Raw genomic sequence first — 8,470 nt, 5'->3', positions numbered from 1 at the left:
AATAATAATAATAATAATAATAATAATAATAATAATAATAATTAGATAATAATAATAATAATACTAATTATAAATTTAACGATAATAACAATAGTAATAATAATAAAAATAACAATTTTTAATGATAAATCCTTTTATTGATAAAGATAATAAAATAATAATAATAAGATAAAACTAGAACGACGATAATAACGACGATAATAATAATTATTTTTAATAATAATACAAAAATTCGATTGACTATAACTTTAAATCCGTTCATCGAAACCATTCGATATCTAAAGGAAAAGTTCTTAATTTTTCGCTAGCTTTTCAATGACATGCATATCTTATACCTTATCTCAACCGTATATATAACTAATTCAGGATTCAACATAACCTAACTAAAGGCAATATCAAAAATACAAACATGCATAATCCTATATACTCGAGCACTAGTCAGGGATATACTATTAGTATGTAAAAGTTAAATTATGAGTACTCACGTATCAATATTGAGATTCAATATTGCAGGAAAGGTACGTAAACGCAACGGAGACGATAAACACTAGATTGACCTTACGAGCATACCCTCGAACATTACCCATCACCTCCATAGCTATAACCCATAATTTCCTTAGCTCTATCACGCTCGAAAAACAATTTCGAAATCACTCGGACAGCACTCCGTCGTAATATTTTATGTATACTAATAATATCTTGAAATAATACGGAGTAAATATATATATGTAAATCGATTGAGAGAGTTTAGAGAAAAATATTTTCAAGTTTCTATAAAATAATGAAACCTATTGAATTCTATTTATAATAGATTTTTGAATTATTAAAGTGAATTATTAAAGTATGAATTATTAAAGTAAATTATTAAAGTATGAATTATTAAAGTGAATTATTAAAGTATGAATTATTAAAGTGAATTATTAAAGTATGAATTATTAAAGTGAATTATTAAAGTATGAATTATTAAAGTCAATTATTAAAGTTAAAGTAAAGTAAAAATAAAGTAAAGGTAAAGTTTAAGTATAGTAAAAGTTTAAAACTATGTACGTATAATACGCGTATAAATATATATAATATTAATTTAAATCGTTATATATATTTAATAAAATATAAATATCGTTATCTTTATCATACTGGTTAAGTAATGAGTTGTCAAAAGTGGTTCTAGATATTTATAAAAGTTATATACGTTTTAATAATAAAGTTCTTTTTAAACTGAAAACGTTTTTGTACGTTTGAAACTAAATCAAATAAATATGATAATTTTGTTTTCCAAAACTAAATATATTTAGGAATCATTTTGTTTAAAGGTTAAAATAATGGAAATCGTTATATCATAAAACATTTTAGAAAAGTAAAATCATATATATTCATAATAGGTTTCAAGTTTTTAAATTACAGTCTGTTGGTGAAGCATGCGATAAAGTTCAAAGGTTAAATAAACGTATGAAATCATCTGAATGAAAAATGTCGAGTTACTTAACTTGTCGATATCCAACATCTAAGTTATTTACACTCCACGTTCTTACTTATAAATCACTTTACCATTTTCCGAATGTTGTCAAAAAGAATAGATTTCTTAAATCACAATGGACCTCATAACATAGACCCGTAATCATATCACAATGTATCTGATAAATCAATCATTTGATATTATCTTCTAATTTCATCGATAAACATATTGAAACAAATACGTTCATGTAAAGTATTATACGTTTAATACTTTATTAATATTCTCAAGTTATAATATAAATATATATATACATATATATACATATTTATTTATATATAATGGTTAGTGAATCGTTGGAATTTGGTCGAGGTTATAATGAATGTATGAACACAATTTAAAATTCTTGAGATTTAACTTAACAAACTTTGCTTATTGTGTCGGAATAATATAAAGATAAAGTTTAAATTTGGTTAGAAATTTCCGGGTTGTCACAGAACACCTGGTAACCGACATTCACAATATACATATAAGAATATCCCCATCATTCCGGGATCCTCCATCGGACATGATATAAATTTCGAAGTACTAAAGCATCCGGTACTTTGGATGGGGCTTGTTGGGCCCGATAGATCTATCTTTAGAGTTCGCGTCAATTAGGGTGTCTGTTCCCTAATTCTTAGATTACCAGACTTAATAAAAATGGGCATATTCGATTTCGATCATTCAATCATATAATGTAGTTTCGATTACTTGTGTCTATTTCGTAAAACATTTATAAAAGCGCATGTATTCTCAGCCCAAAAATATAAAGGGTAAAAAGGTAAATGAAACTCACGCATATAAATATTGTAAAACAGTTAATAAAGCATTTGCATGTATTCTCAGCCCAAAAGCGTAAAGAGTAAAAAGGGCAAATGAAACTCACCTAATGTATTTTGTAGTAAAAATACATATAACGACATTAAGCCACTGAACAATGCAGGGTTGGTCTCGGATTCACGAACCTAAAATATTTGTATATTTATTAATATTCATATTTGTAATTGAAAACATATATATGTATATATATAAAAGTATTATTTATATCATTTTTATGTTAATAATATATATATGTTTTATATGTTCATTTTATATATATATATATATAATGATATTAAGTTTTGTTATGTTATATGTGTTAAATATATATATATATATATATATATATATATATATATATATATATATATATATATATATATGTATGTATTTAATTTGTCTATCAAAACAGTAGTTCTAACATACTAAGTTAATATTAGTAATGATAATAACATTAATAATATACATATGTTAATAATAATCCTATTGGTGATAATAACGATGATATTAATAATAGTACTTGTAACAATATTAATTTTATTGTTTTTGGTGGTCATGAAATTAATGATTTACTTATAATAATAATAATTACTTCGTTAAAAATGATAATATTAATAAAGATATTGTTAATAATGATACCTTTGTTTAGTAATAATAATAATAATAATATTAATTGTTACAAAAGTGATACTAGTACTAATATTAATGAGAAAAATGATAACTTGAATTATATTTCATAATAATAATAATAATCCTTAATGATAATAGTTATAACACTTATACTAATAATAATAGGATTCTTATAAAAAAATGATACTATTAATAATTATACTACTTAAGATTAATACTTATAATAATAATAATTTTAGTATTAATCCTAGTGTATTTAATAACAATTATAATTATTAATCATAACAATAACAACAATAATAATACTAGTATCAATAATCAATAATAATAATAATAATAATAATAATAATAATAATAATAATAATAATAATAATAATAATAATAATAAGAGATAATAATAATAATAAACATAGTTATACCTCAATAGAAGAGGTTTAAAAAAAAAGCCAACGCCGGGGATCAAACCTGAGACCTCTCGGATAATGCTAACACCCTTCACCAAGGCTCTGTCACCTATTAATCTGTTTTAAACTCCCTCCATTTATTTTAATACCCTCGTAAATTTTATGTTCTTCTTCCTCAATACACAATTCGACCAGAGCTCCACCATTACAAATCAGAGATTTAATTTGATAATTTTAGGATATAAAATTAATCCTTAAACGTTTCATAAGTGAGATATTAAATTAATAAACGCAAAAAAAAAATATAAGATAAAAAAAAAACAAAACTTCTGTTTGTCGCTAGAAGTAAAAAAAAAATTTTGATTTTGAGATTAAAGAAGTTTTAGACAGAAATTATAAAACGAATTAGGTTTCAATTCATCCTTAGAAACTATTGGAAGTATTAATCGAACTTAAAACCTCAAAACAGATTCGAATTTTAACGAAGAACTCACGGTTGACTTTTATTTCAAGAACTTTGACTCTCAAATTCGATTTCATTTTCGCGAAATAAGACTTGAAAATTTGCAGATAGTTTAGTTAGATTATTCCAAACAACTCTGCAATTTTAGATTTTTACAAATGTTTCGAATTCAAGTTATGAAAAAAAAATACCTCGACAGAGTAATGAGCTGTAATTTTAATTTTTTTTTTTAATTTGCAAGTGAGATTGCCTCTTTTACTTATAGTAATCAGATATATATAAAGTTATTAAAGATAATTTGTTTGTATACTAATTGATTTAGACATGTAACAGAATGGATAGGAAAAATCACGAGCTGTATAGTATATCAGGAAAAAAAATAAAAACAGATACAGAAAATGATGCATACACTTTTATATTTAATCTATTATATATAAACTAATTTATGTTAATAAACATATTAATAATTATACTACCATTAATATTATTAATAATAAAAATGCTAGTATTACAACAATAATAATAATATTAATAATAATAGTAATTATAATATTAATAGTATTAATAATAATGATATAACTAACTAACATATTGATAATAATAATATAACAATTAAATTTCATACGTATGTGTGATAATAATATTACTAATATTAACTTTGATATTAACATTGTAAATGATAATTATATTACTATAAAAATTTTAACTTATAATTTAAATTTAATATATATTATTACATTTTATAAACTATGTGTTATATTACTTATATAATATATATTTAATATTTAATAATTATACATTTTATATAAATATTATAATATACATATAGTATTAATTATGTTTAAAAATCATATCCATATATGTATATATTTTACATAGATCTTTATTATCTAATATGTTGCTTTACTTAATTCTAATGTTTTAATTGTATTTTATTATTTCATATTATTATATATTTACATTTATATCTATTTATATTTCTATACACATATTTATTTATTTACAAACAATTGTTCGTGAATCGTCGGGAGCAGTAGAAGGTCGATTGAATATATGAAATAGTTCAAACTTTTTGAGACTCAACCTTTCAGACTTTGCTTATCGTATCGAAATCATATAAAGATTAAGTTTAAATTTGGTCGGAAATTCCCGGGTCATCACAGTACCTACCCGTTAAAGAAATTTCGTCCCGAAATTTGAGTGAGGTGGTCATGACTAACAATAAAGATGTTTTTATGATGAATATAAGTTGATAAATAGAATTTTATTATCATTAAGTAATATGGATAAAATGGTTCAATTTCTCGAAGCGTACGAGTGAAGTTATCACTATATAGTGAAATGAGAAAGACATGTTTCATCATAACTTTTGACTAGTCATGGTTGAATTTAGAAGATATGGTGCGTCATAGCTTTTGACGTAGAGGGTTGAATTCTGAAATTCAAGGGATTTAAAGAAGATCTTCAAAATCTAAAAGATTTGGTTCTTCGGCGAATAAGGAGATTAAGATTTCTATAATTAAATACGGTGATCTGCCTTGATTACTCTATCTGATATTTCCATTATAAATTAAACTTCTCCGTTCCATTATTCTCACCATTCCTGTACTTTCTTTCTTAGTTCATACCTCCAAAAGATTGTGAAAATGCTTAATCCCGTTCTAATCCTTGTTCTCATTCTGACTATCGTAATGTTCGTTCTTATTTTCCAACTTCCACCAGAAGAATCTGTTTATTTCTACTATGCTCTAGTGATTATTGTATTTATAATCCTCCCATGTCTTTATATTGCTATACGCACTGATATTCATGGTTTGTAATTTATGTGTTGTTATTGGGCTTTATATCTTCCCTGATATTTCAAAGTCCCTGCTTCTATCTTCTATAATCATTGTCATCCCCAATTAATACTTTCCCCCTATTTACTGCGATTTATACTCCAATTTCTACTTCGGAGCTTTGTCCCTTCGTTTCTTCTTCTTCTTGCGATTGGGCATCTCTTGTAATGGTCTTGAATTTGCAGATATAAGTTTCAGAATGAACATTGTCAATGTCCTGAGAAAGAAACGGTAATAGCACAATTTGACTTGTCAAATTACCAGAATCGCAGTGAATAGAACTATCAAGAATATATTATCTTGATATGTTTAGCAGTTAAGTAGGATGAAAAAGTTATGTAACATGACGCATGATGATGGTATGATCTACTGTGAACCATCATCACGTTTCATTAGAAACTCATCATGACTTACTGTAATATAATCACGTTGATCAAGTGTCATTATATTATACTAACTCATGCATCAGTTCTCAACACTACTTCAATAACATTCATATTTTAAGCTCGAAAGTTTACAGAATATAGAAACTAACAGTTTCTATATGATGTAATACTGATAGCACGAAGAGATTAATGATTTCAGATAAGAATAGTTATGAAAATATCTTCAGAAATATGAAGGATATTTATAATGAAAGATACGATGATATCTTAGAATTTCTAATATCGATGGATGATGAAGAAGATTTATCCGTAAAGGTTTAGATTCGGAAGCAAGGTATTCGCTAAAGATTTCATTAGAAACAGAATCATTTGGATTCTTTGAAGTCAAACTTATTCTTTGCGATTTGTCCATGGCGTTCTTCATAGTTTCGCATAATCTGCTTTTCGGTACTAAATTTTCTATTGAATATTTCCAATATAATGATACACAGGAAGCACGAAGAGGTATATAATTTCGGACGAGAATATTTATGAAAATATCCTCAGAAATATCGAAGATGTTGATGATGATATTTTGAAATTTCTAAGTTCGATGGTTGATGGTTGATGGAGAAAGATTTTCCGCAAGATTTTAACATGACTTCAGAGCAAGATATTCTTTAAAGATTTCAATGAATCTAGATTTATCTGGGTTCTATGAATTTAGGGTATGTTACTTGTATTTCTCCTTGGTTTCCTTTATGGTTAGCTCAATCCGCTTTCCAGTTCTACTTTTTTTGAGCTTTTCCAACATACTAATCTTTATCATCAAACTTTCGATGATTATGGTCATTTTCGGTTATCTACAGTTTCTGCTGCTTCATTCAGCTTTTTCAACATTCAGAGTATTGATTTGTGACTGAGTGCTTTTTAGAATTTCAGAATGAGAGATCATAATTCTAAGAGATAAATGTCATATATATAACTGTTGATGTAGATTTGCTGTGAGTTTTCAAAGTACTGATTGCTGATTCCCGGTAATTGTTATGGCAGTTCTCGTTACAAGATGCGGATGAGTATATGATAGGGTTTCAATGAAGAAATATAATGATTTATCGGAGAGATTTAAACCAAGAAGCAACGAGGTTGTTGGTACGTCTGCTAGTAATATGGTAAAATATGGAAGGTTCCCCGGTAACAATAAAAGAACATACATAATAATCAAGGTGATAATAAGGTTTTTCGAACTAAAAGTCGAAGTTGATTTGCTGAAGCTGTGACAAAATTTGCTACTTTGAAAAGAGATCGCAAAGTTATTTTTGCTAATAAATGCCAAAGGATCTGACGCGGCTACGTGTTAAACTTTTACTCAGTTTCCGAGAGTTTCCAGGTGCGTAACTAAATGCATAAATCTTTCCCTCCGTAGATAAAGTGTGGTTGGTTCATCCTCTTGATTGAGGTGTTTTCAAGAATCATGAAAGGTTTGAACGCAGATTGTAATTGTCAAGATACAATGAGGTTTAAGATGAAATCAAGTGGCAAACTTGAAGAATTGTTTAGTTTCATATGTTATAATCAATATTTTAATTCATTTTTAATTGTCCAATCTTATTAGTCCACAGTCGATAGTCCACAGTTGACAGTTCAATAATTCATATATAGTTTAATATATCATATTTGAATTAATTAATACGTGTCGTGACCCGTATACGTCTCAGACTCGATCACAACTCAAAGTATATATATTATTATAGAATCAACCTCAACCCTGTATAGAGAACTCGATCATTACTGCATATAGAGTGTCTATGGTGATTCCAAATAATATATATAGATGCGTCGATATGATATGTCAAAACCGTGTATACGTGTCCCGATATTTAAAGTGCGTAAAATAAATAACAAAAATTAAATGACGATAAATAAAGTGCGTAAAGTAAATAACAGAAATTAAATGACGATAAATAAAATTGTGATAATTAAATTGCGATAAATAAACTGCGATAAATAAAATGTAATCAGTTAGCTAGGAACAGTTAGCTAGGATTTTGTTAGCGTGGATTCTTAATAGAATTTCTCATAGTTAATTTGTTTGTTTCTAACAAATTTTATTTTTCCAATGTTTTCTTCATTATGCCACCTGTTGGATTCTGGTAGGTCAAAATTCAAATATGAAATTGAAGGAAAATGGTTATTTTGCTGTAAACGGATACGTATATCTGTGGATGTAAATAGGATAGTAAATGACTTGAATAAGATTCGAAGAATGTACAGTATAACATGTTAATATGAAAGTTAAATATTTCCTCGGGTATTACCTACCCGTTAGAATATTTTCACCATTAACAGTTTATACAAAAGAATTTTTAATTACAATCTTTATGAAAACATATATACATATATATTTTATTCAGATGCAATCATGGATTTAATGAGTTGATATGATATTAACACATCTG

Source organism: Rutidosis leptorrhynchoides, chromosome 10, assembly GCF_046630445.1.
Source record: "Rutidosis leptorrhynchoides isolate AG116_Rl617_1_P2 chromosome 10, CSIRO_AGI_Rlap_v1, whole genome shotgun sequence".
Classification (NCBI taxonomy): Eukaryota; Viridiplantae; Streptophyta; class Magnoliopsida; order Asterales; family Asteraceae; genus Rutidosis; species Rutidosis leptorrhynchoides.
This window is presented reverse-complemented; position numbering follows the sequence as displayed.